This window comes from Sebastes fasciatus, chromosome 11 (assembly GCF_043250625.1).
Source record: "Sebastes fasciatus isolate fSebFas1 chromosome 11, fSebFas1.pri, whole genome shotgun sequence".
NCBI classification, from domain to species: Eukaryota; Metazoa; Chordata; class Actinopteri; order Perciformes; family Sebastidae; genus Sebastes; species Sebastes fasciatus.
Window position 1 is genome coordinate 17,583,085 of NC_133805.1, and position 14,141 is coordinate 17,597,225.

Consider the following 14,141-nt stretch of genomic DNA (forward strand, 5'->3'; position numbering starts at 1 on the left):
TTTTTTTTTTAAATGGCTGATCTCAGAAAATATAAGGATCACAATCGAGTATTTTGTATCTATGAACTCATAACAAGTTGAATATCAAATCATATGCACACATATGCAGTATAAATTGTTTTTGGACTATTAATAAAAGTGTGATTTTTCGATTTTTCTTTCAAAGTTTTAATGTTAAATACTTGCCTAAAGTATGTCCATACCGAATCTCAAGATTTTTGACCAATCAGATTAAATGTTGTGACATTTTTCCTTTTCATACTAAATATAGTCTTTGGGCACAAATGGGTTAAGCTTGAAAAACTGGTATAACTCTACTGATTTAATCATTCAATTTCTATAAAATTAATTTCCTACCAAATTTATACCAAAAAAAATACAAAAAGTAGATATATATATCTCACATCTCTGTAATATCAGGAGGTCTGTGTTGCATTAAACAAAATGTCCAGCAGAGAGCAATATAGCAACAACCAGAAAGAGCAACATACATGCAGTTACAGCAAACTCTGGACTTGGGAATAAGAGCACCAACTGGGCCAATATTAGAATATAACTTCTCTATGTGTACTTTTCTTTAGTGTCAACCAATTGATGGTCTGGTGTGATTTATTGTTTCTTATAACTAAACTTAGTGTGCGTCCAACTCAGCTACAGCAGGGATTTAAAACGTCTCCAGCCAAGCAGCCAAACTGAGCAAATACTGAGTGAGTCTGGAACATTCTCTCATTAAAGCATATTAGTATTCTTGGCATGTGGGGATCCACTGAAACATGCCAGTGACCCATTTTGGTTCCCAGCCCATCATTTAAGAAAAGCTGCCATATAGACTTAAGCTTACTCTTCAAACACATCATTTCAAGCCGTGAAATAGTTCAGTATGAGCTCTGCCACACACACCAGAACCCAGTTTGCCCAGCTGGCAAATTTTATTTGTTTCTTCAACTGTAATTTTGTTTATTTATTTGGTCTCTGCAGTAAAGAGTGGTCTTGGTAGTGCACACAGCTGCAGTTACACTACGGGAATGTTTGTCCACAAGTCGGTTACCTCAACGGTACCACAACATTACTGATAGGGAGCAATTGAAACTGTGACATGGCAAAACATAGTTGATTTATGAGATTAATAGAATCAGTTTAGTGAGAACAGAGAACAGTGTTTTTGTCAACAGTCTGCCCATTTAGGGATTAAATGTTTCATTAAACAAAAGTGATACAGACTAACTTTTGCACATCACGTCCACCAACCTCACACATTGGAAACCACTACACTGTGCTATTTATTAATATAGTTATTATTTTTAAAACTAGAATTGTTGGAGCCAATGTCGTTAAAAAATCACTATATCCTGACAGTAGTCCATGAGGCAGGTAATCTGAAAAAAATCATGTGCCTCTGTCCTCTGATGTCCTCCGGTGATCCTAATGGTATCTGCAAGATTTCACAAACTGGAGGAAAACAACCAATCAGAGCCGAGCTGGAGCCTGCCGTCTCTGAGCAGCTGTCAATCACTCACAAACTCCAATCAAAAGGTCAAACTAGGCAGCGCTGATCAAATATGAATCAATATACTGTTACTGTAATGACTATTTCTCTTCTCAAATGTTTTCAGAAACATCTTGTAGTGTACTGTTTAGCTGTAAAATGAGAACGTTTGTGACCCGGCAGCCAGGTTGAGATCAGTTGAAGAAATACCAAGCACCACCCACCAGCCGGAGCACACTTTCTCATTTTTAAAGCCTGAAAATAGAGCCATGAGGAGGTGCAGAAGTCTAGTCATCTCTCATAACACTTGAATTACAATATGCTGAAATGTTATTATGGAATTTTTGCCCAATGATGCCAAAAACATTCTGCCTACTGCAGCTTTAATGCCTGTTAAATTATAGCCCATTTCAAAACCTGCCATATGACTAATCCTCCTCCGTGGCCTTCACGTTCATTTACTACAAGCGGCATAAAATGCATTCTTCATTGATCAACTGACCACCTTTTACCAATTTTAATAAATATATTGTCTTTTTTTGTAATTTAACATGTTCTTTTATTAAAGACCATAATCAAGTCCAATATTTGTTTTGCTGTAACTCTGCCCCCTGCTGGTCAGAGCATGGTGCAGATGTTGGAGGACACAATCATTCAGCACTGTATGTCCAATGCAAGAGCTTCACTCAACAATAAATATGTATAACAATATACATATATATATATATATATATATATATATATATATATATATATATATTAAAAAAAAGCAATTTGTGCACAAGTAAGAACTTTTATAACCAATTACAAAGTAGGCAACAACAATATTGACATTTAAAATGATATAATCTGACGTGTTAAGACATGTAGGACACTTTTAGGACATTTTAGGACATTAAGGTCTTGTGGGCTACAGTATTGAATGCCATTAGTGTTATTGCTTTACACACACATGTTCAGTCACAGAGTGCAGCTCTTGGTTTCTCTGTTTCTCCATTTGGTCAGTAACTAGTCCACAGGGCCACTCTGTCACTCACAATTTCCCAGTTGGTCTTCATCAGTTTTCCATTTGAAACCATAGAGAGCAGAATAGGCTACTTCACTGCAAAACAAAATAAGGTTTTCAGCTTAAAACTTAATTCAAACCTTTTCCATTGAAACTTCAGTGACAAAATAAAATGCATCAGAAACAACGTTTTATCCATGACTGTAAAATTAGGCCCATAAATTCTTGAATTCAATCAGTTTCTTTATATGAACCGTAAAGATTGAGATGTTGCAGGCCTGCATACAGCCTCTTTAAGGGAACACCAATCGAAACCACAAACCATGAATAGCGCAGAAATGTGTCAGTGTGCTTTTTGAATTAATCCCTAAAACCCACCAGTTTCTTTTTTCTTTTTACGGGGCTCACCAGAGGAGGTTTGCTTGCATAGTGCAGGGTACAACATGTGGACCCCGAAGTACTCAAAGAAAAACTACACTCATACCCAGAGTTTTACAGCCTCGCTCTGAAACCACAGCGATGGGATGCACTGCAAGCATTTCCATCTTGTCAAATCATTTTTGTTTATTATTGAGTCCCAAAAGCCATATTTTCCCATAATAAGTGAAAGAAATCTGCCAGCGCGGAGAGAAAAATGCAAAATGAGCCTACATGCAGGATAATATGTTGTGGAATTAAAACTTAGAGTCACCTTTCCAAGAAGGTTGTGAATGCTGACTCATTAGGCTTGGATAAAATGTGCCTGCATTGATGATTTGTTAAACAAAACCGTTTCAGCTGCATCATTTCTGGCACAAACTGCTCTGGCTCATGATAAGTAATGTGCTGTTTGTTAAGAAAAACAGCAACAGCCTTCAGTTTGAGACAAATAGAGGATTAGTAGATAGAAAGCTGAACGAACATAGAAAAAAAAGTCAAACTTTATGAACAAAAATTAGAGAAATAAAGAAACCACAGCACTGGCCACACTGTGAGTTCTGAAGTGTGGTTAACAAAAACACCACAGCAAACTTTGGTTGATCATCAAAGCGGTCACCATCATTAAAAACAAGAGATTGGAAATAGTAATCTTGCACATTACCACTTAAACTTCACAGTGACACAATCATTTTAGTGTTCTGTATCAAGGCATTTTATGCAAAGTTGAATTTTATTGAATGACCTCACTTTCCTATATTATTTCCAAATTTACAATTCATCCAAACATTAAAGCAGCAGTGGAATTGGAGCATTACATAAAGTTGTTTTTATAAAACAGTCACTATATCCTGACAGTAGTGCATGAGGCAGGTAATCTGGAAAAAAATCAAGTGCCCGGTGTCGTCCGGTGCTCCTAATGGCATCTGTAAGATTTCACAGACCGGAGGAAAACAACCAATCAGAGCTGAGCTGGAGCCTGCCGTCTCTGAGCAGCTGCCAATCACTCGCTAACTCCGATCAAACAGTCAAACTAGGCAGACCTGATCAAATATGAATCAATATTCTGTTACTGTAATTCCTATTTCTCGCCTAAAATGTTCTCAGAAACATCTTGCAGTGTACTGTTTAGCTGTAAAATGAGAAAGTTTGTGACGCGGAAGCCGTGTTGAGATCTGCTGAGGAAATACCAAGCACCGCCCATCAGCCAGAGCACAACCAATAGGAACACTCAAGAGGGACGCTTTCTCTCTGAAATGACCTGTGATTGGTCAAAGTCTCCCGTCACGGGCTAGATTTTTTTTAAAGCCTGAAAACAGAGCCATCAGGAGGTGCAGGAGTCTAGTTTTCTCTCAGAACACTTGAATTACAATATGCTGAAAGGTTATTATGCCATTTTTGCCCAATGATGCCAAAAACGTTCTGCCTACTGCAGGTTTAACACTGCCACTGTTGTTTGTGATCATTACTGGGTGCTTGCCTCTCTTAAGTGAACCTGAGCTGGTTGTACTTAACCCTTACAGTACTCTAATAAGCTCCACTGTAGTGTTAGTTTTATTGTTAGTGCTCCCCAAATGTGTTAATGCCATTGTTTGCCTTTTCCATTGCATATTGACAATCATTTGGCAGACCCTGTGACAAACGATATTGAAAAACCACGCGTATGCATGGTGTCAATTATAGTTTATCCTCTGGTTTGCCTAACTTGCTTTAGAGAACCGGCTCTGCCTTATTGCTCCCCAGTCTGCCCCGGTCCTCCTCCTCCTCCTCCTCCTCCTCCTCCTCCTCCTCCTCCTCCTCTCCTCTTCACCACATGAAATGGCTGTCTGTGCCAGCCTAGCGCTGAGCCTTCATTAGCTTTTACTACCCCACTTGGATGTGTTTAGCTTTGCTCTCTTTCTTTGCCTCTCTGTGCGTCTGACTGCGTGTGTGTGTCTCACCCTCTGTATGTGTCTGTGTCTGCATATGTTTAATTACCAACCCCCGCCCTCCCTTTGGAGTACCCCTCAATGCCATGCCACCATATCATTACACTGTGGCTACAATTTAAACTTCAGTCACACACACACACACACCAGCATACCCCGGCTGGCCTGTGAGTTGTAAAGAGGAGACAGTGGGGTACTGTAGAGAGCTGCTTTAGCTCCTTTATTCTCCCCTAAAATGGAGTTCTCAAACACGTACAAAAGAGAGTGATGAGGAGAAAGAGGGAGAACACGAAAAAACACAACAACAAAAAAATGCAACGCCGCAGAGCACTACAGCACAACGCATCGGGACGTATCCACAACTACGTCTGGTGTTCGAACTGTTATTGTTTGAACTAAACAAACCACTTATAAACACAAGGCCTCTGCCTTACGAGGCTCATATTTAGGCCCTTCTGTAAACAGCAAAGCACAGAATGAATCAATTAAAAGGGCATTACGCTGGTTCCTGTTTATTTAAAACATGTTTACACTATACGGGCCCTCCCGCCTGTCTGCATGATTGCCTGGAACTTAGTATTCCTCCTCCTCCTCCTCCTCCTCCTCCTGCCACCCCTCAGTAGGCCCGGTCACGGCCAAGGTATATCAAACACACACACACACACACACACACACACACAAACTGGGCATAGATTACAAACACATCTGTTATGTTGAAGAGCGTTTTCAATAAATATTGATCTCGTACTTCCTCTGTTTCTGCGAGAGATGATTAGAAGAAGTCAGTGTGCAATCACAGCAGGAACACACATAAATACTCAACTCTCAAAGGTAATTTCCATTTTAGAGAACAGGCCAGTGGTGGAAGAAGTACTCAGATCTTATACTAACACAGTGTAGAAATACTCTGCTGCAAGTAAAAGTCCTGCATTCAAAATGTTCCTTAAGAGTGATTGTAGATATACAGTATATTACAGTATAACAGCAGTGTTATTAAATATAATGTCACTAAGTTTGTCAAACAGTATGCAAGCTACACAGTACAGCCTGAGAGGATTTAATAGGACATGTTTCATTATAAAGCCAACATCTGTACCACAAATCAATTAAAGGGACTGTTTGTAACTTTTTACACGTATAAATCTACCGGGTCGGGATCCCATGCGCGCTTGCATACACGCGCTTGCCTGTGGCCAGAGTCTCTGCTCCTCTGGCTGCTTGCCTTCACTCACACACCGCGCGCGTTCTCGCTGTCTCGCTCCACCTCACACGTGCATGCACGCTCACTACACACTGCAGGAGAGTTAGTAGCTCTGAGAATATCTAGTGAATGTACAGTGAACGTTTGGGCAGAAATAACTGCTGCAGCTCCTCCAAACCAACAGAGGTTTTCCATTTCTTGTGAAGTGACGGGGCTCCGCAGCGAGAACCGTTATCGTCCCCGACCGGGTGCCGGAGGGAGACACCGGCACCCGGTCGGAGACGATGACGTTTCTCTTCCTGCTTCAGCCCCGGAAGGCTGAAGCAGGAAAAGTCAACACTAAGGATCAGCAGTGATTCATGGAGAGACCTTCATCTGGTCAGCTAACATTACTGCCAAGCAGGTGAAATATAGAGTGATATTGTGGTTTTAGCTGACGTGTGTCGCCTCACTGTTTTGAGCAATGCTCGTTCATGTCTATTTAGAGCGAGCAAGCGCGAGCCCGACGCTGACTTTCGTTGACTTAACGGCCACAGGTGTCGCTGTTAACAAGCATTTCTGAAAGTTACAAACAGTCCCTTTAAGGAATAGTAATTACTGATCAGGATTATTAATTATTCATTAATATTAAAGGGATAGTTTGACATTTTGGAAAATACAATTATTCTCATTGTAGAATACTCAATCAGGACTATAGAGGGGTATGCTGATTACCAGGTACTGTGATTAAGACTATACGAATGTGCGGTCAGGCACAATGAGTCCACTTCAATTGTGATTTATTGTAGTCATGGACAGGTGGTATAGGGCAGGTAAGGCTGACACAATCGATGCTGGTTTTATCTTCAACAGAAAATGTGTACCTTGTATCATCATTCTAACTCAAGCATCGAGGTACTGCAAACATAAATGTACTAAGAGCAAGGAAACTCACGTTTTCACTCAAACGATTGTAGCCAGTAGTGGGTTCAGCTGCAGGTAAAGGGCTCACACCTGAACTCAATCCCATAATATAAAGGTTCGGATCAAGCCAAGCTCCTCCAGACCTCCAGACCTGCTCTTCAAAACAGAAGATCAATACCACTCTAATATCCGAGAAAGGTATCAATCTTCTCGTCTAACTCTCAGGAAAAAAGCAAAGAAGCGCATTTTCTCAAAAAGTTGAATTATTCCTTTAATTTTATGTGATAGGCCACACTTGGGCTCAGAGTCTTTGGCACACGTATGACAAAACCTGTATTTTCCGACATACGCACATGGCACATGGAGTTAATGAAATGCTCTATATATATAAAGACCTGCCTTGCCTTTCCTCGTTTCACTTTGAGGTAGTACACTCATCCTCTTTCAAGTGTAAGCTGGGAGAGAAAAATGAGTGCTATACTAAACTTGGAAATGGGGTCACTTGATGGGTTTGAAAGTTAATTAAAATTCCAGTAATGGTTTGAGTTTCAAACTGGGGACCAACTTCTGGATTATTGCGGCTTTAATTTCCTACGAGAACTCTTCAACAGACACATCTGTATTGCTTCTCAAAATAATATATATATATATATTTATCACTGTATGGAGGCCTGCGAGAGAGTTATTCTATTGAAACAAAGCGTTGCTGTGGATGTGGAGAGAAACAATCCCCATTCCCCGGATTTGTGTGGTATGTCACCCTGAAGTCTGCTTTCTCACTGGCTTTACAGCTAATTCCCCCATTCTTCTCTGCTGCGCTTAGTGCTAAAGTACAAACACATACACCACCCCCTGCTTCACACAGACACGCATGCCAGTGCATGTTTTTGCACACACACACACACACACACACACACACACACACACAGACGCACACACTTTTCTTTACTAATCAGCCCTATTGAATTCCAGCAACAATGGGCGCTCATCCTCGGGCCACCCAAGCAGTGCACACACACACACACACACACATGCATACACACCAACACCAGCATCACCAGATCACGAGTTCAGTCTTTTGTTCCTTCATTGTGTTTTCTTTTCCTCCATTGATCTCACCTTCACACTCAGGTCAGGAGTTGGCACTGGGAGATGGTGTTATCTGGACTATCAGCTGCTATCTGGGCCCACACACTCACTCACAGAGAGGAGAGAGGAGGGAGCGAGCTCTGTGAACAACGGTCACATCCACTGCTCTTGCATTACTGTGTTGAAACAGCACACATGCGGGAGATTTACAGTGACGCTGATGATGCTCCTTTATTGTTGTTAGCCCTACATTCCTTTGCAGATAAATGTATATACTTATTGTAGAACTTTTTATGTCACTCTTTCTCTGTCTGTGTTACCCTACTTTCACTTTTGAAAAAATGTGTCTGATTGTTTTTTTACTGCTCAGTCACAACAAGAACTGAATTCCATCAATTCCAGCAAACACTAATGCAACCAAAACTGCTTCACACACACACATTAATTAATTAATCTTGAGAATGCAGATTAAGTGAATCTGGTGTGTGAATTTATTTTATTAGTTTATTTATATTTATATTTATATTTGTATCTATATTTTATATTTTATATTTTATATTTTATATTTTATATTTTATATTTGTATTTGTATTTATTATTATTATTATTATTATTATTATTATTATTATTATTATTATTATTATTATTATTATCAGCATTATGAATTTTGTATTATTATATCCATTACCATTCATTCTCCTCCCTTTTATTTATTTTGTATTATTATTACCATTACCATTCATTCTCCTCCCTTGCTTTTTAATACTTTGTTTTTCAATTTACAGTCAATATCTCTTTATTTGTCGATTATATTTTTAACCAATCCCTTCACACAGAGGTCAGAGGTCATTTGGACATTAAGAACAAGCCCCCAGGAACTGGTGAGGTTGATTTCAGGTCTCTTTGTACTCATTACACCGTCCTGTTGTCCCTTCAAAAACCTGAATATCCTCTCCCTAACCCCAACATAAAGAAAAGTTCAGGTCAACGCCATAAAACTGTAAAGTTATCTCTCTTTTCTTATCTGATATACCTCTGAACAATACCCAATGCCTGAGGGAGGGTCTCTGTGTGTGTGTGTGTGTGTGTGTATGTGTGAGCGTGCATGCATGTGTGCGTGCGTGTGTTAAATCTATTGAAACCAGCATGTGTCGTCACATTTGCTTCTGATTATTTCATTAATTTCTTTGTTGGGCATTTAGAGGAAAATTAATGGGTGCTTTCCAATTTTTATGTCTGGCCTCAGTGTACTCTTCAATTAAAATGTTTTCATATTACAACCACATAAAACAGGATAAGTATTTTGATTATAAAGATGTGGTACAGTGGCTTAGTGATTAGCGAGACACACCAAACTAAGGTTTCCTTTTTTTGGGAGAATGTTGCATTTTTTCTCTCTCCGGGTTTCTTACATGCTCCTCTGGTATTTTTCAGATGCTACTTTGTTCACAGCTGTGAATATTATTCTGAACAGTTTTCCACCAAATGCATGCTGGGATAGGCTCCAGCGCTGCTCTGACCCATAACTGGACAAGCATGTTTCCATTTTCTTGTCACTGAGCTGTGACATTAAATACAGCGTGTGCTCCCAGGATGACATCACTTAAAAGGGGCAAATTTGTTCTCATTAACCTACGACTTTTAAAACTAAATCAATCTCACCGGTAGCCTATTGTTTACCGCTTTGGGGGTGATTACATACTAAATAAATGGATTTAAGTTTAGCTTGTGTTGAAGCCAGGTGTGTTGAGCTTTTATGTGTGCGTGTGTGTGTGTGTGAGGTTTTGGTTTAGAGGTGGACGTGCATGACAGTAACTTCAAAAGACTGAGGTATCAGATTCAGACGTGGGCTGCTTTGCTTGGGCTGACAAACGAGGAGCTGTTGTGTGAGAAGCGAAGGAATTTACAGCATCTACCTTTCATCTACACAGGTGGGCCTGTGCGTGTGTGTGTGTGTGTGTGGGTGTGTGTGTTTGTGTGTATTTGTGTATGAGTTGGCAAGGGGTTGTATATATATGTGTGTATGAGTGTGAGCAGTTTGTTTTGTGGTTGAGTTTTTAAGAATGTGTAGTGCACATAGTAGTGATATGTGTGTGTGTGTATGCTTAGTGTGTGTATGTGTGTGTGCATTCACAATGGCGGAGATTTAGACAGGCGAGTCACAACAATGATCCAGGAAGCCAGTGATCCCAGACACTCTCCAGGTGGTTCAGCGCTCCAGTTCAGTGGTTCTCAGAGTTAATTCATTGTTCGTGAAGTGGAGACGTTTCAAACTCTGCAGTAAGAAAACACACGTTTGCCAAACGTTTGCATTTATCACTTTAATAAGAAATCTAATTAAACAAGCAGGAATGTGACAGTGAAGTGTGTGACGTAACACGTTTTGAGTGATTATTTCCTAGGGTCTTTCAGCAGAGCGTTGCACAATGTGAAAAACACTCACCTCAGGCGTAACGAAATAACAATAAAACACCAACTAAAACTGTAATTCTATCCTGCAATGAGTTATCTACTTAATTATGTGCTATCTAAATGATTATAATCATATGTCTTAGGCAATGCTCATAAAACGGTATATTACAATAATCCTGACTTTGTGTCATATGGTCTCTTGACTGCATTTAACAAAAAACAGACAAAATTCAAGCCAGCTAGCAGTCATTTGATGTTGCAGTGTTCATCGCAACCCACAATATGAAACAGACAAACATGACAAATCTGGTATTCTGAATGGTGCTGGAAATATAAATATGAAATGTATCCTGATGGTTGAGTTAGAGGAAATGCCATATCATAAAGTGTAGGCAGGCAGCATGACGGTAATCTGCCTGATATACAATGAGATATCTTGTGTGTAAAGCTGACATTTAAGTTCAGTTTAGAGTGTCCAAAACGGAAATGGTTAATTCTCTGGTGACTATGAATATCAGCAGTAAAACTTTTATAGAAATTTGATAATTAGATTTAGAGATGGCTCAAAGTGTTGGTCAAGGGAAACATTTTGATAGTTGCACTTGACAAAAGGTAAAAGATCATGTGGTAACATCGGGTCTGAAAAGTGAAGCGAATGCGGAAGTGCCTTATAGTTGCATTCTTTCTAATATCCAACAGGGGGCGACTCCTCTGGTTGCAAAAAGAAGTCTGATTGTATAGAAGTCTATGAGAAAATTGGCCTACTTCTGACTTGATTTATTACCTCAGCAAACATTGTAAACATGAGTTTATGGTCTCAATCGCTAGTTTCAAGTCTTCTTCAATACATCATGATGTTCATTTGGTAAATTATGGTCCCATTTAGAGTCAAATAGACCATAAAGCAGAGTATGCTTTAGGGCGTAGCTACCTTGTGATTGGCGTTGTCCGGTCTGGGAGTTGTCATGGTCATGTTGTGTTTTCATCGTAAAACGTTAACCCTTTCACAGTGTGTTTTCAGTTCATAAAAGTTAACTGTAACATTTTGATCGCCTAAAAATGTCTTATTCAGTGTTCGGTTGTACTTAGCTCGTGTCACTTCTGGTTCCAAAAACCATGATAGCGAAGGCTGAACTCGAGGCTTCAAAACAATAGTCCACAAACCAATGGGTGACGTCACGGTGACATGACCAAGCAAAACCTCCATATGGATAGACTAACTGACGTTGCCATCTCTGGGTATCTAGGTGCTAGTTGGGGGAAATAAGTTTTGGTTTGGATTCTGTGTGGATCAAATTTTTAAGTTCAGGCTGAGACTTGCTGAAACAGCTTGCATGAGAGCTGAATGTGATGAAATCTACTTTGATACCATCTCAAGAGTTCAGTTACAATTATGGCTGATGTACAAAAAAGGAACCAGGCATTGCACACCAACTTTATAAGGTAATGAGTTACAAATGGCTGAGTAACAGCTCCATATTCTTCAGGGGATTCGTACAATTAATGCAGATTTCAGCAGATTTTTGTGAACTGGGTAATCAGCATTTTTATCAGCACAGTTTTTTTCTGTAAGCCATTCCCCATTGTGTGTTTTTAATTTCTAATGGCACCAATAGCATTTATCAGTGTAAACTGATATCTAATTCTTAATGGGCCGCTGATCTAGCAAGGATATACTTTCAAACTTTTGCTGGTGCAGTAATACCTTAATACCGATGGCCCATTGATTGTCACGTGTGTGTGTGATTTGTCCTGTATAACTTCTCTTGAGTGGGAATAGTTTGGGTTTGATTAATGAGGCTGAGAGATCTTAATAAGAGTCTCGAGCATCTAACCAAATTTTCATTGTTTCAATGAGATTTAAGCCTAAGAATAAACCTTTTGTTTGACCCCTTAACAATGCACTTTGATAATAGAGTAGGCCTATTTAACCAGTATATTTAACCAGCAAACATTGTCAGTTCTGTAAGTTTGCTCATCTGCATTTGTGCTAACAGTCCTGACCCCTTCAGCTCTTTGCAGGGTCATAGGTAAACACACACACACACACACACACACACACTCGAAAAGACTGGCGAAGACCACAGGAGCACTTTTTTCATTCAATTTATTTTGTTAGTTAGATTTCTATAGCAGGTGAGGGAACATAACGGTCACACGAGGGTTTTTCTTGAGCATAGTTTTCAGAAGTCACAGTGTTTTAGACATGGACAAGAACATTTTTTTAAAAAATGACAATGAAGGAAGGGCCAAGAGGAAAACTTAAAAACAAGGTGTAACAGTGACACGATCCTACGCACCTTCTCCTTCATGCTCCTCCAACCTTTGCTCCACCAAAAAAAAAAAAAAAAGGCCTCTGCTCTAAAGTGTTGTCAACCCCTCCCTCCCACGACCCCCCCACCCCCCCATCCCAAAACGCAAACAAAACAACAAAAACAAACTCGGCAACAAATAGATATATTTATATATAATATATATTCACTCTTTAAAAATAGAACTTCAGTCTAGATACTAACATCTGTACAAACTACAAAAATAAAATTTTAATATAAATAATTTATATGGCATGACATTAACATTTTTTTTCGAAATAAACTACAAACCAATGCAGGAGCTCCCCAACCCCCCCCCCTCCCTTTTTAAACTCCTCGCCGCTGTCTGACAACACCTGCTGGCGCTCTACGGTCCGATCAAACTGTAAAATGGTGCTTTGCTCGTTCTCATGTTTAATTATTCACAACTGCACAGTAGCTACTTAACTTTTCTTTCATTATGTACAAAAGAAACCAAAGCTGCCACTTTAACAAAAATGAAATTAAAAAATAGATCCGCAAGTTTTTTTCCCTGCAATTTTAACCCGGCAGTGATGAGACCAATACTGAACAACAACAATAACATCAACAATGGAAACTTTGTAAAGCAAATTACATGGAAAAACGGAAGAATGAAAGAAAATGTAATGTGGCATGTATAAGGTTTTGTATTAGCAAGAAGAGTGAGAAATTAGAAGTCAGAGCAGGTTGGAGCGTCGTAAAGACTGAACTATTTGCACAGGGTTTCAACAACATGGACGTGTTACAACCCTAAAGCAGCCAGCAAAGGACAAATAATAATAATAATAATAAAATAAAAATCACTCCCTTTGCATTGGATTTCATAATTCCCTTTCAAAATAACACAAGAAGGTGAACAATTGTCAAACACAAAGTGACAAATGCCACCCACTGTTGAGCTTACAAAAACTGCAGAGGAACACAGCTCCTTCAAGTAGTTTCAAAACTGCAGAGGACGTTGGGACACCCAGACAAAGATTAATAAACATGAAATATGAATTAGGTGTGACTGATCACAGTCAACACTACTCATATAAATGGATAGATGATGGTGATAACATCAGTCTACTACTGCTTTATGACAAACATTCTGTATCTGGACGAGACAAAACATATTAACACCAAAGCGAGGACATAATACTGAGCGCTGTGATGACGAGGAGAGGGGACAAATTGAAGGCACGACGGTTACTACTGTTAAGAAAACAGTATCTGCTGTGTAATTCTCAGAGCACACTGTGACAGAGAACATCCATAATTCAAATACAACGAAGAGTGTGTCAGATGCAGAATATCTCACAGTATAACACTGTGTAACTCTGACTTAAACCCGGGGGGGGAAGAGGGGTACTGCATTTGTTTTAAG